The 27,912-nt window shown below is 39.2% G+C and overlaps 1 protein-coding gene across 19 annotated transcripts in view; it reads right to left on the bottom strand.

Annotated features, from left to right (window-relative positions):
• The window catches only part of P2RY1 (purinergic receptor P2Y1), a 339,516-nt gene that overhangs the window by 290,087 nt on the left and 21,517 nt on the right, over positions 1 to 27,912 (bottom strand). For 4 of the 19 annotated variants that reach the window (XR_010319164.1, XM_064275628.1, XM_064275623.1 and 1 more), the window contains exon 1: positions 250 to 6,460. The gene's annotated coding sequence lies outside the window, so the exon portion shown is untranslated. Of the gene's footprint in view, positions 1 to 249; positions 6,461 to 27,912 lie in introns of those variants that run through there. The other 15 variants (XM_064275626.1, XM_064275627.1, XM_064275625.1 and 12 more) reach the window with 10 other exon arrangements.

Below are 27,912 nucleotides of genomic sequence, written 5' to 3'. Positions count from 1 at the left end.
CTTCTCCTCTCCTCCTCGTAATAACTGGTAAATAGTGTGGAAGGCAGGGTTCTAAGATGGCCCCCTAGATCCCCGCTGCTTGGTGTGTACACCCCACGTAATCCCCTGGCTTTGAGTGTAAATATAAAGGGATAGGCACTCCTTCGTTAAGCTATTGTCTTAGGCTGGGTTCTCCAGAGAAACAAAACCAGTGAAGCATAGGTATATGTATAGAGACAGAGAGAGAGACATATCAAGGAAATGGCTCACCCAGGTGCAGAGGCTGGAAACTGCCAAGTCTTTGGGTCAGGCTGGAAGCTTCTCCCAACTCACATGACTGTAGGGCTGATGAACTCAAGATTGGCAGGTCAAACAGCAGGCCTCTGACTCATAGGTTGCGGAAGCTGACAAAATCCCAAGATTGGCCGGTAAGCAGCTGGCTCAAGTCCCAAACTGGAGGTCAGATGGCTGGTGAGACACATGCAGGATCCAGAGTGAGCAAAAGCCCATGAGTTTTGCCACAAGGGCCACATATATTGGATACAGTCCACACCCCCAAAGCAACTCCCTTTCAACTGATTGGCTGTTCATAGCAGATCTCATCATGGAGGCGATTTACATCGTCATATGACTGCCAAACTGCATCACAACTGCCAAACCACTGACATGGCCAGCCAAGTTGACTCGCAACCTTAACCATCACAGTTATGTTAATATTAGATTCTATTGCAGCAGCCTGGAGGGAAAGAGTCAAAGCAGCAGCAGATTTTCTCCTGCTAGCCCTCAATAAACAAACCGCCATGTTGTGGAGAAGGCTGCCTGGCAGCAAATGGCAAGGAGCCTTTAGGGGTTGAGGGCTTCAGTCGCTGAATCACAAGGAATTGAATTCTTCCAACAACCAGCAATCTTGGAAGACCTCAAGCCTCAGATGAGATTGCAACTCCAGCTAACACCTTGATTTCCACCTGCTGAGACCAAGAGCAACGAGTCTGACTCACCTGTACCTGGATTCCTGAAAAACAGGAGCTGTTTCAAGTCACTAATTTTGTGGGAATGTGCTATGCAGCAACAGAAAACTAACACATGTCTGAGAAATTTCTAGGTTATTAAAACTTCTATCTAGATATTCAGAGTTATTATAGGCAATATCTGAGGATGTCTAAGCTGAGGCAAAATAAATATCATTAACATGTTGTAGAGAAATGAGTTTCTTTATGTGCTGTTTTGCCTTGGTTCTTTGGAAATTCCAGTTTGAGAGATTTCCCCTGAAGCCCTAGTTTCCTACTCCAGAGAGCTTGCTACTTTTGCCTCGGTTGATTGACATTTCCTGGGTATGCTGTAAACAACTTGGTTTGACACTTTTTATCTGATCCTGAGCTGCAGCGTTCCCTGTGATTGGTGTGTACCTTACAGGGATTGGTCAATATACTATGTAAATGAAGTGTCTGCGGCCTACCAAGAGGGGATTGGTCACTTCGTGACCCTGGTGGGAGGGCCATCGCTTGAAATTGACAGAGCTCTGTATATATGCAGCCAGAAAGAAGGGAAGAGAAGCTGCAGGAAGAAGTGTAAGGAAGAAAAGAGAAGAGAAAAGCAGAGAAAGAGAGAGGAGGCAAGAAATCTCCTAAGAGAACTGTAACATGTATCAAGGGCTGAACACTGAAGACATCAAGAGGCCCAGAAGCGGTTCATGGATAGAGCTGGAGGTGGCGGGCCCAGAGGGGGCCCTGCGGCAGAGTCCATGGTGAGAGATGGCAGGGCCGAGAAAAGCCGGTCCTTAGGGGCTGAGGGGAGCCTGTCCTCAGGGGGCTGAGGGGATCCTGTCCTCAGGGGGCTGAGGGGAGCCTGTCCTCAGATGGCCAAGAAGAGCCTGTTCTCAGGCAGCTGAGAGGAGCCCGTCCTCAGGAGGCTGAGGGGAGCTGAGGGAGGTGTCCTCTGCTGGAGAAGGGAGGCTTTGCCTCCATGCTTCCTGATTCTGATCCCGAGTTATAGCCTGTTGATCCTGACCCCAAAATGTACCCTGTTACTTCCTTAATAAACCACTAACTGTATGTATGGCTCCGGAGTTCTGTGAGACAGTACCGTGAACTGCCGAACCCAAACAGGGGAGGGAAGGTGCTGAGGGAAGGGGGAGTGGCGGCTGTCAGAGACGGAGCAGTGCGGCAGCCTTCGCCTCATGGGAACTGGCTTTGTGCTGATTCTTATATTTGAACGTGTGCAAAAGAAACAATTTTTAACTAACGCCAAATTGGGAAAAAACAAAACACAATCAATTAGAATTGAATGTGATCTGTATGTTTCCAGCTCAGAGCCACAGACGATGAAAGTCAATGTGTATTTTCCACTGAGAGGGTTGTCATGTGGCTAAAAATCACCCATCTCCCTGGGTGCAGAAGATGGACTTTGCAAGCTGAACATTCTGCTAGAATTTGGCTTCAAATGTAAACCAGTCTTCAGGGAAGAAATTATGGTCATCTGTGAAGCCTGGTATTTTGGTCTGTTTGATAATCATAATCCTAATTATAAAAGAATAAATCTGAATTCTCTGGAAGCCAAACCTCTTGGCTGGTATTACTGAAAGAGTTCATCCAGTTGCAATTTCAAATGAAGCAAAAATAGGATTTCATAAACAAAATGCACATTATATTTTCTTATCCACAGGATGCACTTCCCAACACTCACATAGAATAGTTGGCAAACTGGGAAATGTAATTTTTCTGTGCAGGTGTTTATCAGACAGTATGTAGCCTGAGGGCCAAGCATTTCTGCAAGGCAACAATATTTATATTCTTGTTATGATATTTCAGATGGCTTTTGTCATTACCCTCAAAATATGCCTGACAAACATGTGTTTTCAAAGTGAATATGTAATAATTTCATGATTTTAGTGTCTCACAATGCATTGTAACTTTTGCCTTATTTAATTAAATCAGGGAGGGGGGAGGAGAGAAAGGTCGTGATGGTGATTTTTCTCTGCTCCTTACTGCCCCTACACACCATTTTTCTGTTAAAAAATTTTTAAAGCAGCTTTATTGAAGTATAATCGATGTACAACAAAGTAGACATGTCTAAAGTATACAGTTTGATAAATTTTGGTATATATATCAAAAGTGGAAACCATCACCACAATAGTCAATAGACATATTTACTACCCCCACTTTAAGGGCTAAGGTGCACCTGCCTCAAGCTGTGGTGTTTTCAGTCACCTCATAGGCACGTGAAAGCTGAATGATGAATAAGGAAGACCAAAGAAGAACTGGTGCCTTTGAATTATGGTGTTGGCGAAGAATATTGAATATACCATGGACTGCCAGAAGAACAAACAAATCTGTCTTGGAAGAACACAGCCAGAATGTTCTTTAGAAGCAAGGATGGCGAGACTTCGTCTCACATACTTTGGACATGTTATCAGGAGGGACCAGTCCCTGGAGAAGGACATCATGCTTGGTACAGTAAAGGGTCAGCAGAAAAGAGGAAGACCCTCTATGAGGTGGATTGACACAGTGGCTGCAACAATGGGCTCAAGCATAACAACGATCATGAGGATGGTGTGTGACCCAGGAGTGTTTTGTTCTGTTGTACACAGGGTCACTACGAGTCAGAACCTACTCGATGGCACCTAACAACAATAACTACCCCCCAAATTTTCTGCATGCCCCATATAATTCTTCTCTGTTGTCCCTCCCTACAGCTCCTGGCTGAAGTAACCACTGATCTGCTTTCTTATGCTATAGCTTAGTTTGCATTTTCTTGAATTTTATATAAATGGACTAATACAATGTGTGCTCTTTTTTGCCTGGTTTATTTCACTCAACATGTTTGTTTTGAGATCCATTCCTGTTGTTTTGTGTACCAATAGTTCATTCCTTTTCATTGCTGAGTTATTCCATTGAATGAGTATACCACAGTTTATTCGTTCACCTGTTGATGAATTTGGGTTGTTTCCCCTCTTGGTTAGTACAAATAAAGTTGCCATGAACATTCATGTGCCTGTCTTTGTATGGACACACACTTTATTTTCTCTAGGGTAAATAAATGCTTAAAAGTGGAATGACTATTTAACTTTTTAAGAAATTGCCAAATCTTTCCAAAGTGATTGTACCATTTTATATTCTCACAAGCATGATAGGAGAGTCTATATTAGCTAGTTTTTTTGTTTGTTTTTGTTTTTTGCCATTTTAATCCTTTTTAAGTGTACAATTTAGTGACGTTAATTACATTCACCACGTGTACAACCATCACCATTACCTATTTTCAAAAGTTCTTCATCATTCCAAACAGAAACTCAAGCCAAAAAAAAAACAAACCCCTTGCAGTCGAGTAGATTCTTAATCATAGTAACCCATTAGGACAGACGAGAACTGCCCCATAGGGTTTCCAAGGAGTGGCTGCTTGATTCAAACTGCTGACCTTTATGGTTAGCAGCCAAGTTCTTAACTGCTGCATCACCAGGGCTCCAAACAGAAAACCCCAAACCCCTTAAACAATAACTCCCCGTCCCCATAACCACTAAAATTATTTTGTTTCTTTGCTTTTGTGTATCTTGGATATTTCATATAAGTTGAATCATATAGTATTTGTCCATTTCTGTCTGAATTATCTCACTTAACATAATATTTTCAAGGTTCATCCATATCCTAGGATTGGAACTTCATTTCTCTTTATGGCTGAGTCATATTCCACTGGATGTATACACCATGTCATGGTTACCGTTCATCTGTTGATGGTCATTTGGGTTGTTTCCTGCCATTTTGGGCAGTAGCTGCATTCTATAGTAAGAAGTTTTTTCCCTACAGATCTTCTATGACAGCTTCAAGCTCCCTCTAGTTTCTGCTACCACCACCAGCCCTTCCCCCTTCCAACCTGCTCTTGCTGGTGACTCCTTATTTCACTCACCTATGTTAGTTCCCTTAAATCTGTGAGTCTTTACAAATCATCCTTTTATTAAACTCTCCTCTGTTAAACCCTTGAGCGAGCTATCTCACAGCTAGAAATCCTTATCTAATCAGACTATACAACGCCTGTCATGATGGAGAGAGAGTGTGTTTCTCTTTCAGCTGTATAAATGGATCTAAGATAATTTTTTCAAAAAATTTAAATAGATAATACACACACTTGGTTCAAAAACAAACCCCAGTCTAAGATTTAAAAGCTAAAAAACGTTCTTTTCCTTCTAACCTGACCAGAACCTCCCTCCCTACCACGTAGAGATTCATAGAGTCTATAAATCTTTCCAGAGTTATGAATGTTCAAAAAAATGCAAATATAGATTTTGATTTTCATTTATTTTACACAAAAGGTATATTATACATACTGTTCTATCCCATATTTTATCACACAATCATTCCTAGAATTTTTTTTTTACAGGTACATATCACTTCATTGTAAAAATAATTTATTTAACCTCTTTCTATGATCAAAAATGTCACCATGAATGACTTTGAATCTATATCATTTAGCATATGCACAAGTATCTGTAGAATATATTTCCCAACGTGGAACTGCTGGGTGAAAGGTTAGCAACTTGCAACTTTGATAGATATTGCCCAATTGTCCTTCATGGAGGTTGTACTAATTACAGTGATGGGAAAATCGCACTGATTAAGGGTAGAGTTGCACAGCCAGTTAATGTCATTGGCATCAATAAGTTGGACACCTGTAAAAAGTTGAATTGGCAAAAGTTGTGCAAGAGATATCATTCCAACAATGACCCAAAACAGAGTAGCTGTTGAGACTGCTTATGACCAACCAAACAGCTCATGGAATTGATTCTTTGGTTTGGAGGTTTAGGGTCTTGGTTTTGTGGGACATCCCAGTTAATTGGCCTAATAATATGTTTAGTGCTTCTGTTCTACCTCCTAGTTTGTGGCATAGTGCCTGGGGTCTGAAAAGCTTGCAAATGGCTGTCCACAGCACACAGATTGGTCTCTATTCACCTGAAACAATAGAGAAAGAAGGAGAGTCAGGAATAAGAAGAGGATATGGAATGTGTGGCTAATTGCCTTCATGAACAACTGCCTCCTCTGCCATGAGACCAGAAGAACTGGACGGTTCCCGGCTACCATTCCTGAGTATTTCAATCAAAGATTCTGTAGCAGAATCCTGATAAAAAGGGAGAAAATACAGAACAGAATTTAAAATTCTCAGGGACTCTGGACCTTCTGGAGCCATGAAGGCTAGATGAACCCCCAAAACTACTGCCCTGAGATAATGCTTAAACCTTAAACCAAAAATATCCTCTGAAGCCTTCTTAAAATAAAACAATAAAGAAAAAAAAACAATAGTTTAGCTTAATTACTAAAGAACGCATGCCTCAAGCATTATGTTCTTTTAAGATCTATCTACATGGGATCAAACTGACAACAGGAACTTAAAAATTAAATAGGAACCTTAGGGGGCAGTGAGTTTATGTTTATGGGGGAGGAACAATTCAAAAAAGAAGGGTGAGAATGGTTGCACAACTCAAAGAGTGTAATCAATGTCACTGAATTGTACATGTAAAAAAAAAAGAAAAAGAAACTGTTAAATTAGTGTATGTTTTGCTGCGCGCATTCTCGACAACAAAAAATAAATTCTATATATTATATATGTATATAAAGCACTTTTATATATGTGTATATACATATACATACATACATATACATATATATACATACATATGCATATACAAATATATATATATATATATATTTATATATGGAAACCTTGGTGGCGTAGTGGCTAAGTCCTATGGCTGCTAACCAAGGGGTCAGCAGTTCAAATCCACCAGGTGCTCTTTGGAAACTCTATGGGGCAGCTCTACTCTGTCCTACAGGGCCGCTATGAGTCAGAATCCACTCGACAGCAATGGGTTTTATGTATCTGTATCTGTATCTGTATCTGTATCTGTATCTGTATCTGTATCTGTATCTGTATCTGTATCTGTATCTGTATCTGTATCTGTATCTGTATAAAAGCAAACCAAACCCACTGCCACTGAGTCGATTCCGACTCATAGCGACACTATAGGACAGAGTAGAACTGCCCCATAGAGTTTCTAAGCAGCGCCTGGCAGATTCGAACTGCCAACCTCTTGGTTAGCAGCCGAAGCACTTAACCACTACGCCACCAGGGTTTCCATGTATATGTATATATGTGTGTGTGTTTGTGTATATATGTATATATGTGTACATGTATGTATATGTACGTGTGCACGTACATATGTATACGCATGTGTGTATGTATGCATATGTATATGTATATGCATGTATATGTATAAAAAAAAAACCAAACCCACTGCCATCAATTGCGGCTCATAGCAGCCCTATAGGACAGAGGAGAACTGCCCCACAGAGTTTTCAAGGAGCGCCTGGTGGATCCCAACTGCCAACCTCTTGGTTAGCAGCCATAGCACTTAACCACGATGCCACCAGGGTTTCCATAAGTATGTATATATGTATATGTGTATGTATATGTGTGTGTATGTATACAGGTAGATGTACGTATAAGTATGTACATGTGTATATGTATGTGTTTGTGTATGTATGTATATGTGTATATGTATGCGTGTGTATATACATATATACACATATATAAAAGTGTGCTTTTTTCCCTACAGCCTTGCCAGTGGAGTATGTTGTCAAGCTACATTCTCCTATCACTCTCTCTGGCACCATCTCAAATTCCAGACAATGGGGTGGGGACTTTGCATGTAACTGTAGGTATCAAAAGTGTAAACACCGAAGATGAAAAGAAAAAAAAATGGTCTCAATAGGCTCAAAGCAGGCACAGAAAAGCACTTGTCTCATTTGTTTTCTGCTTAATATTGTATCTTTATTCTGTCACAATGCCTCCTTTTCTTACCCTCCAAAGACTGACACTCAGTAAAGCAGTGAGGCAGAATTTTTTTTAAGTACCTTTTTTTTCTTTTCTGATGAGTGCTCCAAGCTCAAAGCCACATAAACAAACTTATGAGTCTTTAGGGGGAAGCATTTAGCAGTTCCTTTCCTTGCCCTATATCCTCAAGAGGTGAGTCACGAAAAAATTCATTTTCTCTAGTTCAGAGCTGAAATACCTCCTCGTGTTGTCAGCGGTCCCACAAGAGTCACGGCAAGACGGGAATAGAGGAAGAACAATCTCCTACCTCTCCTGACGTGTGCTCTGGATAACCTCCTGGATGCGATGATGACATTGAGACTTACTAAATGGGTCTCTGTGCTGGCCATCATTATTAAACATTTTTTTTTTTTTAAATATAAGGCAGTGGCATGCTGGTAAATGTTTACAGCCTGCTGTCATTTGTAGAGTTTGCCAATTTCTATGGCATAAGTATTCCCTCTGTGGCTAGTTTTCAGCTACCGTGGCATCACTGAACACAGCACTAGAAAGGGATGGGCAGTAGTAGACCAGTCTATATATTTATATTATATAGTTTTTCTACCATACAGGTACAGTAAATGTACATAACCTCGTAGCATAAATAATAGTAAACTGTATTAAAATAATTAAGAAGTGGTCTGTTTTAAGGATTTATTACTTTTGTTTCTAACAATTCATTTAAGAAGGACCTGGCGATCTACTTGTTTGAAAAAAAAATTTTTTTTTTCCCAGGGAAAACCTTATGAGTAGTATAAAGAAAACAAAAATTTTCACAACTGGATCGATAAGCAACATCATGATGAACAGAGAAAAGTCTGAAGTCATCAAGGATTTCATTTTACTTTCATTTCACTCCACAATCAACAGCCATGGAAGAAGCAGTCAAGAAATCAAAGGACGTATTGCTTTGGGTAAATCTACTGCAAAAGACCTCTTTAAGGCGTTAAAAAGCAAAGACATCACTTTGAGGACTAAGTTGTGCCAGACCCAAGCCAAGGTATTTTCAATTGCCTCATATGCATGCGAAGCTGGACAATGAATAAGGAAGATCGAAGGATAATTGATGCATTTGAATTACAGTGTTGGCAAAGAACATTGAACACACCATCGACTGCCAGAAGAACAAACAAATCTGTCTCGGAGGAAGTATAGCCAGGATCCTTCTCAGAAGAGAGGACGGTGAGATTTTTGTCTATACTTTGGACATCTTTTCAGAAGGGATCAGTCCCTGGAGAAGGACATCATGCTTGGTAAAGTATGAGTCAGTAAAAAGAGGAAGACCTTCAATGAAATGGATTGCCACAGTGGCTGTAACAATGGGCTCAGACATGGCAACAGGTGTGAAAATGGCGCAGGACTCGGCAATGTTTCATCCTGTTGTGCACAGGGTCACTAAGAGTTTAAACCAGCTCGACAGCACCTAACAACAGCCTTTCTACATTACAGATACAATAGATACACATAACCTTAGGAGCATTAAAAAAAAGGTAATAGTAAATTGTGGTAAAATAATTAGGAAGTAATCTCTTTTAAGTATTTATTACCTTTGTTTCTAATATAATTTATTTAATTCTCTTTACATTCTATAATTTTATAGAATTAAAATTGAGTTGAATTAAAACCAAAAAACCAAACCCACTGCTGCTGAGTCGATTCCAACTCATAGGGACCCTATAGGACAGAGTAGAACTGCCCCATAGAGTTTCCAAGGAGCGCCTGGTAGATTTGAACTGCTGACCTTTTGGTTAGCAGCTGTCGCTCTTAACCACTATGCCACCAGGGTTTCTGAGTTGAACTAAGCTGAGCTTAATTACTGATCTAAAAAATTCCTGAAGATTTATCAGTTGGCGCTTGTGAACTAGTATAAACTGGCACCGGCATACTGCTCAAAGAGAAATGTTATAGTCACGGGGAGAAGTAAACCACTGAGAAAGGACTAGCTTCGCCACTTGTTTTTAGACCTTCGTAACTCACAACCAATACCACTCCTAAATGATAATACAGTTAACATTTATTGTCTACCACGTGCCGGAAATTTATAAGCGTTACCCCTAGAAAAATAACACCATCCTGCGCAAATTAGACATCTAGCTTTTGATTTTTAGAGTCTCATCTATCGTAAGAAGGATGGGTTAACTTCAAATTTACAAATGTTCACACCTTCCCTACTGCATGAAATAGATGTTCTAAGAGTTAGATTTATCCTTCGTGCTACAAGGGGGTACTTAAATAAATATTAACAATGTAAGTAATGATATTGCATTTGACTTTTATATGCTAGTCAAGTGCTCAATTCACTCTCTACAAAGAAAAGTATTAATTCACGGTGACAAGAAGTTAAATAGAATGAATATAGGAAACACTGTTCTGATGTTCTACAAGCTTATTACAAACATTTAACTGAGGCAAATCTATTACATTTCTCAATACGGTTCCAAAAACTTCTAAAAAGTATATTATCAAGTTAGACATAATATTCCCAACATGGAATCCCTGCTGGAATTGCAGACACAAGGAACTAACGTTTCCAGTTCCTTCCAGTGATTCCGTGACAGCGTCTCAAAATATAACAACTCATTGAAATTGGCTCCCAGGAGGAACAGCTGATAATAAACTAGGAAGAAGGAAGAAGTCTTTGGCACGCTTGTCAGTCACATCTATCACTGCATCATGCGGAGAAAGGTAATCAGTTCTGAATAGTATCTCTTTGGAAGAAAAAACAGCTTTTTATAATTGGACTTTTCCATAAATTTAACTTTTGAAAAATATCTTGATTCTTATTTTTCTGCAATCCTAACAGGACCCTTCTTGGATTATCTACCTTGTCATACAGTGCGGGGTATAGTTTTGTTTTGTTTTTTTCTAAAATTAATACTGAGGACTTTGCTGTTGTTGTTTTGCTTTTATGAGTCCACAAAAATGGAGCCATTAACACTTATTGGCAGTTAACCTTCACCGCACCAGTCTCAATGACCTCACGTTAACTCAGAAGCACCCACCTGTTTGACTGCACTAACAAAAGTCTCGTGAGTAAATTCAGAATTCTGGAGGAAGTTGTAGAGACAGATTTCCAGATTTATCCTCCCTTTTTTAAAAGTCTATCATGAAGTGTATTTTTAAAGATAATCTTTTCTAAACGAATTCCATTTATTCCTTCAGTGGGTTACAATTAAAGGGGGAAAAAAACCTAATTTTAGGAATGATTTATACATGAGGATTTTGGTAATGGTGGTTGTGATGATGTTGATAAAAAAATCCCAGGTTTACGCGAGTTTACTACTTTTTAAAAGCGAGTTGTTGCTCTTCTGGTGCTTGTTAGCAGGCCTGGAAGGCTGGAGGTTAGAAGAAAGACCCATGGGGAAGAGGGTGGTGCCTGTTGTTCTTCTACACCTTCACACAATGTCTTACCCAAAGCCTGAAATAGAGAGTAACTGGCAGGTAACTTTTACTGAGTCCTTACTCTATGCCCTGGTGGCACAGTGATTAAGAGCTACGGCTGCTAACCAAAAGGGCGGCAGCTCAAATCCACCAGCACTCCTTGGAAACCCTACGGGGCAGTTCTGTTCTGTCCTATAGGGTTGCTATGAGTCAGAACCGACTCCAAGGCAATAGGTACTCTGTGCCAGGCACTGCGCCAAGCACTTGACCTGCATAGCTTCACTTAAGCCTCAGACTGAGCCTCAGAGGTAGCCCGTTACCAACTTACTTCACAGGTGAGGAAACAGAAGCCCAGTCACAACTGTGGGTAGAGCTTTGTCTGACTCCAAGATCTCTGAGCTTGACCCTCAGCGCCTTATCATGAAGATCGGTATATATTCAGCGCACACCTGCAGACGGCATATGGAGCTCATGGCCTACCTTAAGCATTCCTCTTCAAAAAGCTCTCTTTCCAAGATACTTCCCTGCTCAGTCCATCGATTACAGTTATACTTAGGGTATCAACCCCCCCGCTGCAACAGTTAGACCTTCACCCCTTAGAGTGAATCACTTTAAGCTGACGGCTTCCTGCCTGCTGAAAGACAAGCGCTTTGAGGTACAAGTAGTTTTGATCTCAGGAAAAAGAAGATCTTAAGTGAGTGAAGAAAGGAATAAGTTTGGAGTAACGACAACTTTATGCAATTGTAGGCCCCATGCTGAAGAGTGAGCTAGCCAGTGGCATAGATACAGAGAAGAAAGTCAGAAGACATCAAAAGTATATTTACATTACTTTGTTAAATATGCCTAAGGCCCTTCTGGCTGCAACAGCTTTATATGACTTCTCAGCAATAGATTTCTAATATTTGACCTGGGCCTTGATGGACTGACAGGTTTTAAATAATTCTAATGCAATACACATACTATACATATATATATATATATATATATATATATATATATATACATACACACACTAAGCCAAAAACAATGTTGAAAATCATATTTTTAAACTGGTGATTCAAGAAATCCTTTAGGATTTTGCTCTACCCCAGAGTCGCCATTATAAAATCCACTACAAATGTTCTGGTTACCTAAGCCTTTTGGTTGTTTGGAGATATGGAAATCTACAGAGCAGGACAGTGGAGCCACCCAGCTACTGGTTTTTAGTGGGAGAGCACTGCTGTAAACTCAGGTCTGTGCTTATTGCAAGCCTTTCTCACAGAGATAAAGCCAGGTGGCTTCATGAGTGCTCTATTAGTTTCCTATTTTTGCCATAACTAATTAACACAAACTCTGTGACCTAAAACAATGCAAATTTATAACCCTGTAGTCCTATAAGCCAGAAATCTGACACGGGTCTCACTGGGCTAAAATCAAGGTGTCAGCAGAGTTGTGTCCCTTTCTGCAGGCTCTAGGGGAGGGTCTGGCTCCTTGCCTTTCCAGCCTCCAGAAGCTGGCTGAATTCCTTGGCTCACGTCCTCTCCCTTTTCTACATTGCATCTCTCTGCCCGTTTCTGATTGTCACATCTCCCTCTGACCACAGCTGGGAAAGGTTCTCCACTTTTAAGAACTCATGTGATTAGTTTGGATCCACCCTGATAACTTCCCCATCTTTTAAGGTACTTAACATTAATCTTATCTGCAAAAGTCCCTTTCTGCCTTATAAGGTAACGCAGTCACAGGTGCCCCTGATTAGGACATAGATGTCTTTGGGGCCAGTTATTCTGCCCTACCACAAATGACCTGCTGTTGTTGTTGTGTGCCATCGAGTTGATTCCAACTCATAGCGACCCCATGTGTCACACCAGAACTGCCCCGTGGGGTTTCTTAGGCTCTTATCTGTATGGGAGCAGACTGCCAGGTCTTTTCTCCTGGTGGGTAAACCACTGAACCCTTAACCACTGTGCCACCAAGGCTCCTACAGATGACCTAGCTGGGGATATTTTGGACTAGTACTGTACAGGTCATTCCATGTGGAAACCAGAAAGGTCACTATGGAGAGAGGCTGGCATGACCTCATCCCCTAGTGGTCCCAAGGTCAATCCTCCCGTTGCAACCTCAGTGACAGAAAGTTCAAGAACACTTCAAACCTGCCAATAAACTCAAGCTGGGAGCAAACTCTGTACCACTGGGAGAAATAAAATTGGGCAAACTGGTTTGGCTGCTTCAACATGAAAATTTTTCAGTATAGATTTTTAAAACATTCCTGATTTGGTGGGGGAGGATGTATTCAAACAACCCAAGAAAGTTATCAATTTAAATCAGAGAATCCCAGAACTGGAATGGAGACTCAACTTTACTGCCCAAAGCTGCCTTCCTCTCTGCAATGTTTCTGACCAATGAAATGGAACCATAACAGGGACTGGTAACAAACCACCCATTTGAATTTTGTACAACTCTAATTGTTTAAAGGTTCTTCCTACCACCGTGCTGAAATATGCCCATCTGTTATGTTCATACATGACTCTCAGTTCTGCCTTTTTGAACCACACAAGTGAAAATCTAATTCACCTTCCTACTTGAAAACTGTTTTTTAAGGGGTATATAGACCTATTGAATATACCATGGACACCAGAAAAACAAACAAATCCACCTTGGAGGAAGTACAGACAGAACCCTCTTTAGAAGTGAGGATGGCGAAACTTTGTCTTGCTTAATTTGGACGAGTCATCAGGAAAGACCAATTCCCAAAAATGGACATCATGTTTGGTAAAGTGGAGAGACAACAAAAACAAGAGAAATCTTCCATGAGATGAATTGACATAGTGGCTGCAACAATGGGCTCAAATACACCAAAGATTGGGAGGACGGCCCAGGACTGGGCAGTGTTTCGTTCTGTTACACATAAGGCCGCCACGAGTAGTAGCTGATTCCAGAGCAATAAACAACCACATGCCACCAAGTAGATCACTTAGAGTAGAGAAGCTGACCAAAGTTTTCCTATTTTACAATCTGAGTCAAGAAAACTAAAAAAGAATCCAGCTTATGTAATAAAGAATCATTCCTAAGAAAAATTAAAAGATGTATGACGTAACAGATTTAACTAAATTGCTTTTAATCCATGATATAGAATCCCTACTCAGGGATTACAAGGGAAGGAAAAAAAAAAAAAAGCCTCTTTCGCATCAACTTTCAGCCAGACATTTTAAACTTGAAATATATTTTCAAAACGCTAAAAACAAGCTCAACCGTTAATACTAAGGTTAGAAAAAATAATCTTTTGTTTTCTTTCCATGAACTATAATTTGAAATTATGGTATTTAACTATAAAATCATCTTAAAAACATTGTATATTTTCTCTCATAAGGTACAGTTTTACTCTATCAACAAAAAGAAAGGAATTGAGGTTGGAATTCTAAAGGCACAGAATAGCAGAGGGTCAGTGATTTTCGAGAAGCTGCTAACTAGGTGTTTCTGTGTTCAGAGGTATTGTTTTTGGTAATTAAGTAATAAGTTTTCTGGAATATATCTCATTTTCAGTCATGCTTTCCTTCATATATTTCCAAAAAAATTAAAGTCAACCTTAGTAGATATATAATAAAAGCCATGAAAATTTGTTTGAGAAATTGTTTAGCTATTTTCAGAATTAAAAAAGAAGAAACAGTGTTTCTGCTTCTTAAAGTTTGCTGGTTTATAAGCAAACAAGTAAACAAACCGAATCCATCAAAAGACCATTTATTAGCATTTCTTAAAAAATAACACTGAAAAGTACAGAAAGTTGGGGAGAGATTTTCAAATGAGAGGGTGATCTTAATCACAGAAGTGCCAACTTTTAGAAGTAATGAAAGGCAATATGTTCAGAAAGGGAGCATTTGACTGACAGGTGAGAGCCTGCACAAAAGCTTTGAGAGTTTGATCCCGGTGTCTTTTGTGAAGTTTTCTGAATTATAAAAATAGAGAACATACCATGTTGTTCTGAGGTATTTTTGCAACTAAACAGTTATTGGGCTCAAAAGTTTTCTTTTGCTGTTTTTGTTCAAAGTAATTGCTATTAAAATGTCATTTCAGGGTGGTGGTCTATGGGGTAATCTAAAATTGAAAGCCACTTAAAGGCAAATGAAATCATATTTGCCGTAAGACTGATTCTACCTGGACAAATCTATACTAGCTTAAATAATTCTAAATGGGAAATTGTTTAATTGGATGCTTTTAACCAGCTTTTTTTTTAACTTGTAATTTTTTTTAATATTTACTCTTGTGAGACATTTTTGGTTTAAGACATGCTCCCTGAGAAACAAATTCCAGGATGGAGGTTTGAGTGTCAGAGTTTATTAGGGACTGCTCTGAGGAATGCCTCTAATTGAGCAGAGGCACAAGGTGAACACTGGACAAGGGTGTTCTCAAATTGAGGCAAAGTGTCCACATCTTACCCTTCCACATTTCCCACTTTCACCAGCCACTAGATATGGACTTTGTCCAGGAGAAGGAACATTCCCCTGGGCAAAGCAGCCCCTCCCATGGATGGCATATCCTGCAAAGTCATGCAACTGTGAGAGACAAGGACCCAACACTCCCAACACCTGGGAAAATGAGCACCTACCTGCATTCCGAAGGCAGTGGGTACACTACAGTATTTATGACAATACTCAAGCCCAAAGAAAAATCTTCAGTATTAATGGCATCATGGCCATAATGTCAAGTGTACTCTTGATATTTTGACCATGACATCATTAATACTGAAATTTAGACCTGCAAAGAACACTTGCCACCATCCAGTTCAACTTTTCCACCAGATGATACCCAAAAAATCAAACACTGTCTTTCTTGTAAGGGCATTGGACTAATGGTCTTCAGCTGTAGTCTAACGCATATATCCACATACATCCCCATTTGGATGCCTAAATGGTGTATTAGAATCCAAAGCAAGCATTTGATTCCCCTGCATAAGTGAGCCCCCCTCCCAAGATTCCCATTGCAGTAGGTGGTACAGTCATTCTTCCAGGAGCTCAGGTTAAAATCACCTAATTCATTATTTTGTTCCTCTCTGCACATCCAACCCATGAGTACGTGATATAGGCTCTTCCTTCAATATAACTACCATCAGGCCACTCTCATCTCTCCCTTTGACTATTTTATCAGCCTGCCTCTGTTTCCCTCTTGCCTTGCAATCTGTTTTCCACATAGCAACCAGAGTGATTCTTTTAAAATTAAGGTAGGTCATATCACTCCTTTACTCAAAAATTTCCAAAGTCTTCACACCCCCTCACAGGCCCCCTTACTATATCTCTATCTTAATCACCTACCAACTTCTTCTCACTCTTTCTGCTCTGGTTGCTTTAGTCTTCTTCACAGACCCTGAACACACCCACCAAGCTCCCCCCTCCCCACTGGGCCTTTGCACTTTGTTTCCTCTCCCTGGAACTCTGCGGAGAGTTGGATATCTTCATGGATAGCTCCCTCACTTCCCTTAAGTCTCTGTTCAAATTTTGCCCTTCAGAGAACTTAGGCTCTCTCTCCTTTCCTGTCTTATTTAGTTCTTGGGTGATCTTTTCACACACTTGCTATCCTGTTCTGAAATTAAACATTGTTCTAATATGGCTGTCAATACTGATGACAGCTCACTCTGTCTAAAGTAATTACCTAGCACATACACACATAGCATGGCAAAAGGAGAGAAATCATTAAAGGCAATGGAGGGGAAAGTAAGTGTCGCAGCTTTGCTCCATAAAGGAATGTTCTAACAATTAATGCTGTCTATAAGGGCCTGGGAAAACCCTGGTAGTGTAGTGGTTAAGTGCTACGGCTGCTAACCAAGAGGTCGGCAGTTCAAATCCGCCAGGTGCTCCTTGGAAACTCTATCAGGCAGTTCTAGTCTGTCCTATAGGGTCACTATGAGTCAGAATTGACTCGATGGCAGTGGGTTTGGTTTTTTTTTTTTAATAAGGGCCTGGGGAGCCCTGGTGGTGCAGTGGCTAAGAGCTTGACTGCTAACCAAAAGTTTGGCACTTCAAATTCACCAGCTGCTCCTTGGAAACCATACGGGGCAGTTCTACTCTTTCCTATAGGGTCTCTATGAGTTGGAATTGACTTGATGGCAATGGGCTTTTTTTTTTTTTTTAATGGGTTTTATAAGGGGCTGGGTAACCCTGGTAGCACAGCGGTTAAGAGTACAGCAAGCTACGGCTGCTAACCAAAAGTCTGGCTGTTGGAATCCACCAGCTGCTCCTTGGAAACCCTATGGGGCAATTCTATTCTGTCCAATAGGGTTCCTATGAGTCAGAATTCACTCAATGGCCATGGGTTTTTGGTGGTATAAGGGACTGGGAGTCCCTGGGTAGTGTGAATGGTTAATGGTCCAAATGCACTTGGTTGCTAACCATATAGTTGGAGGTTCAAGTCCACCCAAGGATGTCCCAGAAGAAATGCTTGGTGATCTACTTCCTAAAAATCAGCCATTGAAAACCCTATGGAGCACTGCTCTACTCTGACACACATGGATTCTCCATGAGTCAGAACTGACTCAAGGGCAACTGGTACTGGAACTGACAAGAAGCTGCTGAGATGATAAATTTCCACCTTCCAGCAGCCATTCACCAGATGTCAGAGAACCTCCTGCTCCTGGTTATATTTATGACATCAGATTGAGGGTTGAACTAAATCTATTATATATCTGAGTTCACGTGCTTTTATTAGCATTTTAAAGGCCATTCTGTTCTACCGTTTCATGAATCCTTTAAATATTTTAATTCATGTTCAGGTGTGACTAGACAATCCATCTCACCATGCTCATGGTTTGCTGTTAAGATGACACTTCTTGTAAACAAGGCAAAAAACAGGTTTCTCTTGAAGCATTCATTATGCATATGAGCGCTTGATTAGAAATACGGCAACGGGAAATAAATAATCTCTTGAAAGTTCGTTACTGAATGGTGCTATCACGTTCCAAATAAGTGTGGTATGAATTTCACACTGGCTCATTAATCATTAGAAGACAACTCTCATCAGTGGAATTTGACTCTAACTCTACTTTAGGGCAATTGTACTTGATTGAAAATAGTAGTCAATTAAGAAAAAAGTACAAATGATTGGCAAAGAGGAAAAAAGAAAAACTTTAAACCTTAGAACAACTCCATTGATTGCTAAAAATTTAGTTGTTCAAAATTCTCAGATTGTTATAGCTGCCCTGAATTAATCCTATCCTATGCAGATTAAAACCAAACCCATTGCCATCGAGTGGATTTTTATGCAGATTAAAACCAAACCCATTGCCATCGAGTGAATTCCGACTCAAAGCCACGTGGTAGGACAGAGTAGAACTGCCCCATAAGGTTTCCAGGGAGCAACTGGTGGATTCGAACTGCCAACCTTTTGGTTAGCAGCCATGTCTCAAACCACTGCACCACCAGGCTCCTATGCAGATTAGAGAAGTAGTTTCTAAGTATAGTAAGGGCAGTATTCACTGTCTCCTTCATCCTTAGTAATACAACTCTGATTGAATGTGGAGCTACAATCCACTCAGGTAAAACTATATTCGTATTCAGTCAATACTGAAGCTAAATGACAAAGTTTTGGCCAATAGGATTTAACTAAAAGTATCTTGGGGAACTTCTGGGAAGAATACACATTAGGAAATGACTCAGTTGGGAGGCGTGATCTTCTGCCTTCTCGCTTCCTCATTCTGACTGCCTGAAAATCAGATGTGATGAATGGATGTTCAGATGCCATCTTGAAGGTAACCTAGAAGAGGGAGGCCAGCTAACTGTCAAATGGCCTGGGACACCCGTCTCTTTTATGTGAGAGGCAAACAGCTTTCAATCTTATTTAAGCCACTGTTGTTTTGAGTCCACACTTACTTCAAAATATGTAGCCAAATGGAATACTATAATACTCTGATAGATGATTAAGCCCAATGAAATTACTCTCTTGAGAGCAAAAGAGGAAAAAATACAATGAGTATTGCAGTCATTTGTCATAATTTCCTGCCCTGCATCCATTCATCTTGTCCTGTAACCATACCTCCATCCCTCCATCGCTGAAGGCTCGTTTGATGGGACTGTCAACCAAATTGTTTTGTTTCCTCCTGGGCAAGAGGAGGGCATATGAGCCAACTAAGATTGATGAGACTCTCTATACCCTAATCTTGAACTCTGAGTGACAAAAAGATGAAAAAAAATTGGAGCTGATTCTTTTAACATCATCCTGAAGAGAGCTGTTGTTTTTGTTAGGTGTGGTCAAGTTGGTGCCAACTCATAGTGACTCTATGTACAAGAGAATGAAACATTGCTTGGTCCTGCACCATCCTCACAATCGTTATGCTTGAGCCCATTGTTGCAGCCACTGTGTCAATCCATCTCATTGAGACTCCTCCTCTTTTTTGATGACCGTCTACCAAGCATGATGTCCTCCTCCAGGGACTGGTCCCTCTTGATAACACATCCAAGGCGTGTGAGACAAAATCTCGCCAACATCGATTCCAAGGAGCTCTCTGGCTGTACTTCTTCCAAGACAGATTTGTTAGTTCTTTTGGCAGTTCATGGTATATTCAATATTCTTCAACACCGTAATTCAAAGGCATCAATTCTTCTTCAGTCTTCCTTATTCATTGTCCAGCTTTCACATGCATATGAGGCGATTAAAAATATGGCTTGGGTCAGGAGCACCTTAGTCCTCAAAGTGACATCTTTGGTTTCAATGCCTTCAAGAGGTCTTTTGCAGCAGAGAGAGGTGCCCTTTATTTAGTTCTTGCCAATTAGAATGCCCTAGTTACTATACTTTCTTAACCCAGTGTTTATCTTCTTTGTAATGCTGTATTTTGAGCTGCACCATATTATGCTTTCAATATATATTTTTAATTTTTGCTTTAAGCGGGGATTTTCTTTGGCTTTTGCTTAAATTAACAGAGGTGTGTGTTGTTGTGTGCAGCCACAGTGCATCATTAACAGATTTAGAAGCCATTTCAAGTTGTACTTTACAAATGACCAAACTTGGTCCAACAGTGGGTCACTCAAACCCAGCGCAATTGGTATTGATCAGATCTGAAGATCATGTCCACTGCAGTTGTCACATGGACTTAGACTGTCCTGACCTTAGCTGACCTTGAGGGCTTTTGAGAATCTAGCATTCTGGGCCTGTGTAGGATCTTAGGTCAGTATTACTTACAACAGTTGGTTACTGTGTAGTTTTAATGAGATCAATGTAACGAAGACGGTCATTATGAGGGCAAGCCAGGTAGTGTCTCTCTGTCAGGACTCTAAATGTACCGTTAATCTAAGTAGCAATACAATGAATAATACCACTGGTCATGAGAAGTATTTGAAGCACACAAATTGATCCCCACTCCTGGAATAGCAACTCAAAGATCACATAAAAATGATGCTAACTTAGTAGGCTTTTGAACTCCTTTAATACAACCCAACTTAGAGACATGAAGCTGATTGACCTGTACCACAGCAGAGATGGGGCTAGAATATAAATCGCCGGACTGAAGGTTCTATGATGTTCCCACTTAGTGCGAGGGAAGAGCGTAAGTTCTGGAGTCAGGGGCCCGGGTTACAGTCCAGACTCTGTAATTTACTAGCTGTATGAAAAAAAAAAAAAAAATTTTTTTTTTTTTTTTAATGACTCAGCCTAAGTGGTATAACCTCTCTATCTCCATTTCCACTGGAGAAAGATATGGTAGTCTGTTTCGGTAAAGATTTCAGCCTCAGAAACCCTATGGAGCAGTTCTACTCTGTCCTATACGGTTGCTTTGAGTTGCAATCAACTTGACGGCAATGGGTAATTCTATTTTTACACTTTCCCATCTGCTAAATGGGAATGATTGAATGAGTTAATGCATGCAGTGAGCTTAGAATAATAGTGCCTTGTACACAGAAATGTTACAATATTATAAATGCTGGAAATAACTTAAAATTAACAATAATTATTTTAATAATTATATGGAAAGAATAATCATTATTCAGCAAGCTTAGTAGTAGCCAGGGCTGAAAAGGATCCATGGAATTTCTAGACCAATGGCCCCAATTGTAATGTTTTGCATCTTCTATTTCGCTGCTCGTCAAGGGAATATTCCTGATGTACAAATCTAATCATGCCACCCTCCTCCACAAAATGCCAATGGGTATTCTCTACCAATAAAATAAAATCTTAGCTCATTAAGGTGCCATAAGTTCTTCATAATTATGTCCCCACCCCCCTAAATAGCCTGGAACTGAATGACTTGTAGTGTACTAAACGAACACACTCTTACACACCCACATCTTTTGCACACACCATCTGCTTGAATATCCTCACGTATTAGTAATTATTTGACCTCCAAAGCAAGCCCTAGTCACCATGGAGGAGCAAGCCCAAATGTTGTCTCCTTTTGTAAAAATCTCCCTTGACAACTTACCGATTTATTTGCATAGGCCTTCCAATTGCATCTCAGCCATTCTCTCACAGGTTGTATTAGTTTCCCAGAATGGCTATAATAAACTATCACAAAAGCAAAAAAGTCTACTGGAGCTCATTGTCTTTAATGAATAAGTGATTAAATCAAGCTTATAAATTAAAGTTATACTCAATAGTGCTTTAATCTGATTTATACTTTTGGATTCTACTTACAATTGTTTGAATACAGTATTCACTCCTTAAAATATTTGAAAATCATACAATCTAAATATTGAAATAAAGGGAAATGAAAGAAAATATGACATTATCCTTTAGCCATCAATCTAGATTTGCAGTTCCAGAAAACCAAAGGATAGATTTTTTTTTATATGACCACAGAAAAGAGAAAAATACACACAAACTTAATTCTGGTTACTTCAGGAGTTGGGATTTGGAATGGAGAGGGAGAGCTTAACCCAGACCCAGTGCCATCGAGTCGATTCCGACTCATAGCGACCCTCTAGGACAGAGTAGAACTGCCCCATGGAGTTTCCAAGGAGCGCCTGGCGGATTCGATCTGCCGACCCTTTGGTTAGGAGAGCTTAGTAACTCAAAAAAGGTATATGAGGTTGCATTACTTTACTTGTTGAAATAAGCATTATTACTTTTCTAATTTAAAAAATGGAGAAGAAAAGACATAAGGGAAAAATGATAACTACATAACGGACGAAGAATTATTATCAGTTAGTCTACACTAAGCACAGTCTGACTGCAGAAGTGCGCTACTATGCAATGTGTTGCTGCCTCTAAGTTGTAACGTCAGATGTTTACAATAAACTGTGGTGTCAGTCAAATTGTTGCAAGTAACTGCTCTGTGAAAACAATTTCATGTATTTCTTGTTTGTTTATTCCCCACAAATTAATGCATAATTTAAGATCAAAATTTGCAAAGAAAAAAACACTTGCAAAAATCGAACATGATAGAAATGCTTAGATTTACCTCTTTAACCATGAAATATCAAGTGGTTAAAAAATAAATGAATTATTTTTAAAAATAATAAATCTCTTTTAACATCTCAGATCAAAGTGGAAATCAAAACTTTAATTTCAGAACACTTAGAAGGTGTCGTTAATTACTATGGGACACTGGCTAAAGCTGCACCCACAGGAAATTTCATTGTTTTTAATACTTACATAAATCAAGAAGAAAAATTCAAACTAAATGAACCAGTAGTAATTCAAGAAACTAGAAAAAAAATGACGAAGTCAACGTTAGGGACCAGAAGTAGAAGAATAACAAAAAACAATGACAGAAATAAATGAATTAAAAAATTGAAAGAAAGTGGAAGCCATAACTAAAGTAAATAACCAGTTAATTAAAAAAGTTAAACCTTTAGCCTAATCTAGAGAAGGGGAACAAAAGGACAAATATATAAACGAGAAATGAAGATGGGAAAATAACCAAAGATACAGAGAATATTAAGATAATCAAAATAGAGTTCTTGATTAAGCGCCACGAAAATAGATTTTAAACAAGGATGAAATGATTAATTTTTTAGGAAGATATACATTAGTAAAACTGGCCTATACAGTGGGAGAAAATCCAAAAAGTCTAATGACCATAGATGAAAATTGTCAAAGAGGTACTCTTTAAAAAAGTTCGTAAGTGATTTATGTAAGTAAGACTGTTTTCTTACACGCAACTTCCTGGAGCAGAAAGTCTGACTAGTTACTCCTCATGGGACAAGGCAGGGTGGGAACAGGAGCCCGCACGTTGAATTAGTGCAGCCCTGGTCTTTCTGGCTCAAGCCTTACCCCATGACACAGTGAGAATATCTGTATAGATATTAGCTTTTCTCTGAAGCTTTGCTCCATTTATTTAGAGAAATGTCTTCAGTTTATTTAATGGGAATGAATTTTGGCTGCCAGCTCAGTTAAGATTCTGTTTGCTCAATTTATTTTCTCTACCTGTGATTTCCAATCTTTTCTGTTTTCCCGAAATTTAACAAAATTTCTCATTCATAACTTTCTCCCCAATCCTAACATCCACAATTCTTTTTTCTCTTATAATCTTATTTTTATTTCATACATTTTAATTTTTTTAGCACGATCTTAGCAGACAGGAGGCAAATTCAGTATCATGGATTGAATTGTGTCCCCCAGAAATATGTGTCAACTTGGCTAGGCCATGATTCCCAGTATTGTAGAGCTGTCTTCCATTTTGTGATCTGATTATCTATTTTGCGATATGTTGTAAATTCTAGCCTCTTTGCCTGTGGTTATGGTCCCTTTGGGGAGTGAGCTGTACATTATATTAATGAGGCAGGATTACGTCATGTTAATGAGGATTAGGGTGGGATGCAAAACCATTACTCAGGTCACAGCCCTGATCCAATATAAGGAAAAGTTTCCTTGGGGTGTGGCTTACATCACCTTTTATCTTACAAGGGATAAAAGGAGAAAGAAGTGAGCAGAGAGACCTCAATACCACCAAGAAAGAAGAATAAAGAATGGAGTGTGCCCTTTGGACTTGGGGTACCTGTGCTAAGAACCTCCTACACCCAGTGGAAGATCGATGCCAAGACACATGGCGCACTCCAAGGGACGGTGGGCCCACAGATGTTGAAAGGGGACAAGGACTTTCCTCCAGAGCCAACAAAGAGAGAAAGCCTTCCCCTAGGACTGATGCCTTTTATCTGGACTTCTAGCCTCCTAAACTGTGAAGAATAAATTTCTGTTTTTTAAAGCCATCCACTTGTGGTATTTCTGTATACCACCACTAGATAACTAAGATACTCAGGAAGGATTTTATTTTTGTTTAGAAGATGTTGGGATGTAAGCATTAAAAGATAAGTTAGAGTATATGTTTTAGGGAAGAAATATAATTTCCTTTAAGCTTTTTACTATAATAAATAATATTTACACTTATAAATCTAGCAAAACAATAGCTTAAAACTGTAGCAACATAGTCATCATATTTATTTATTGTCCATATAATCAACATGAGTGTGCTTTAGTCTATTACATATCACTGGTAATAGTAAAGGTGGTTTTAAAATATAAAAGGTTACTTGGCCTAAATATGCACATTTATAGAAATGCAGGTGGCATATCGATGATCTGTGAAAAAGAAAGGCTACACTTTCTCATTCAAAAACTACATCTATTTCTTTCTAATTTTCTGCTAGTTAGAAATTATCATCTTTGCTTCCCATCCCTACTACCAGAAAAAAAAAAAAAAAAATCATTGGTCATGAGGGATTTTCAAAAATTGGATTCTGCTTATCTCCAGTCAGATACTCAACTAGGCAATCCATTCTTTTAAAACAAATCTAATATTCCCATATTTCAGATTAAATCAAGGTGCCATACCCATAATATTCCTTTATAAAGGAATTAGTTAAAATGTATTTTTTGTTGTTTCTAAACCTAGCTTTGGAAGTTCAGTGTCCTCCAAACTGAAGTATTATCAAACAAGTGTTAACAGAAAATCAATTTTTAAAATTTTTTCCAAGAATTATTTTGGAAGACATCATTTACTCTTTGAGACATGCAGTGGTATTTCTTGATAAATATTTTAAATATTTTAATTCTTTCAAAAACCAATTATAATACTCAAATGTCATGCAATTGTATATGTATAAAATGTATGCATATTAATCTCAGTGTCTATTACAAATAAATTCAAGTGGGTATGTTTTGAAAGACTAGATGAATATATTCTGCTATGTATTTAATAAATAAAAGAAAAATTTATTACATTGTTGACTTCCTGATAACACAACATCAAAGCAATTGCTTTCTTAATTTAATTGTGAAAGGTGATTTCAAACTTAAGCCCTGTTGGAAATGACACAATGAGCAGGCGTGTTGTTTGTTTGTTTTTTGTAATGTAAGTGGATTTTAATAAACTTAATTAGAAATAATTTGGTTAATTCAGTGGGAAAAATAAAACAAATTATCTAACATTCTCTGATCTTTCCTGTCTTGTCCCTCATACTGTCACCTGCAGATGTTTACCCTTGAATTTTTGACTCTCTTCTCTTGCCCAGTAGCATTACTTTGCCTCTGAATCTGACGACTGTCAACTCTAAGCTACCTTTTCATCATTGTATGAGTTTTGGTGGCAGTGATTGTGAGGGGAAAAGGATTTTGTTTAGTTCACTGCTCTTGGTACATGGTAAACCAAACCCACTGCCATCCAGTCGATTCCAACTTATAGCGACCCTGTAGGACAGAGTTAAACTACCCATAGGGTTTCCAAGGCTGTAAATCTTTACGGAAGCAGACTGCTGTATCTTTTTCTTGAACTGCCAACCTTTTGATTAGCAGCTGAGTGCTTTAACCATTGTGTCACCAGGGCTCCCTGGCACACGGTAGTCATTCAAAAATTTTTTGATAAATAATTGAATAAAAAGATAATGGGTGTAGTTAATAGGCTCTCTGGACATTTAGTAAGATGCATTTTACTTTTCCATGTATATGCATAAAAATAAAAGATAAAAACAGTTATTCTCAACTTGTGAGGAGCCCGTTCATGGCAGAATTCTTGCTACACTTTGTTCCTTAAGATATTATATTCCATCTATTGATAACACCTGGCATTTTCTTGACATGTTTCTTATTTTGCTGACTTTGTCACTGGCATAGAAAATATAATTCAGCATCCAGGTTTTGAATTGTGCAGAGAGTAAAAATATCCTGGGCCAAGACAGGCAATGGTAGTTTTTCTTTTATTTAGGGACAATGCAACCTGATGTAAAAATTCTGAGAAGAAATTGGAAATTAGAATTGAGTGATAGCCGAAATACTAAGAAACAGAGAAAATTGACAGCAAATAGAGGAAGGAAAAATGAGACAATCTAGGGGGAAATTAGAGAACATTGCAAAATTCACCTTGAGAGTAATGTGTCTGTTTTGGCATTGAAATTGAAAACAGGATGTAGAAACCCACAGAGACAATAGATGAAATGTTTCAGTGAACTCCTGACAACATCTCAGTTGACAAGTGGCTTCTCTTCAGGGAAAATGGGAACACAGAAGGAAAACATATCTCAGACAATCACTATACCCATAAATTATAGAGGTACAGTTGGGGGGGGGAAATAGAACTTTATTGGCAGAAGTGATTGTGTATCTCAACCAATTCCTTAAGATTTAGAAGAGAAAACCCAAATACAGAGCAGGCATGCAACTTACCCAAGTGACCTGCAATGACCTAAAACCAATGATATGGTTTTCCAGGTTTGTTTGATAGTTGACTCCCTTAAAAAGTGATTATTTAGACTTCCAGCTCGACGTATTTCACAACTGCCAATTTCTTACTCTCTGCTCTAGTTAACCAAACTTTAGTTAGGGTTATCTCCTCCCCACAGGACTCTAAAGCTTGACTTGCCCCCAAGTTTAAAGTACTAAGGTGCAGAACACCCCCGTCAAGAGCTAATTTTGACAACAAACAAAACATTTCCTGTTGAAGCAGCCTGATTTTGCTACCTGCCCTCCCCAACCTCTTGCCCTCCTCGTGAACAAAGTCCCTGCTAGTTCTGTTTATCTCTTACTATAAAAGGGGCCCTGGTGGCACAGTGGTTAAGAACTTGACTGGTAACCAAAAGGTTTGCAGTTCTAATCCACCAGCTGCTCCTTGAAAACCCTATGGGGCAGTTCTACTCTGCCCTATAGGGTCATCATGAGTTGGAATCGACTTCAAGGCAACCAGTTTTTCTCTTTTTTTTTGCATGTGGTCAGCAGTTCAAACCCACCAGCTGCTCCATGGAAGATGTGGGAGTCTGCTTCCATAAAGATTACAGCCTTGGAAACCCTACAGGGCAATCCTACTCTGTTACATAAGGTCACTATGAGTCAGAATCAACTGTGTAAGGTGTCGTTTTGAGCCTCTTGCAGTTCCTAAATTCAGAGTACTCTCCCTACTGCAACAGCCTTTGAAAGTAAAGTATCTTTTTATCTGAGTCCCAGTTTTATTTATTTATTTTAGAAGCTTCAGTTTAACACCAGGGAAAGTTGAAGGCAGCTATGGAAACTTGCCCAAGAAGGAAGGACAGATGCAGATGGATTTCTGATAACGGTGGTACAGTGGCATGGTTGCATGAACCCTCCCTCAGAAAGCAATTAAAATTTTTGGACCAATTTATTTTTAAAAAAAAAAAAAACAACAATTAAAAGGCACTGGAAAGTATCCACGTGCAAATAAAATCCAGGGAAAATTTTGTTCTTAAGAAACAGTGGCTGCAAAAGATAACCAATGCATATTTGTGGATACCTTGCCTGAGTATGCTCTCCAATACCACCTATAAAGCAGAGAAAAATTACTTCCTAACAAGCTCATGAATG

This window comes from Loxodonta africana, chromosome 23 (genome assembly GCF_030014295.1).
Source record: "Loxodonta africana isolate mLoxAfr1 chromosome 23, mLoxAfr1.hap2, whole genome shotgun sequence".
Lineage (NCBI taxonomy): Eukaryota > Metazoa > Chordata > Mammalia > Proboscidea > Elephantidae > Loxodonta > Loxodonta africana.
This window is presented reverse-complemented; position numbering and strand designations above follow the sequence as displayed.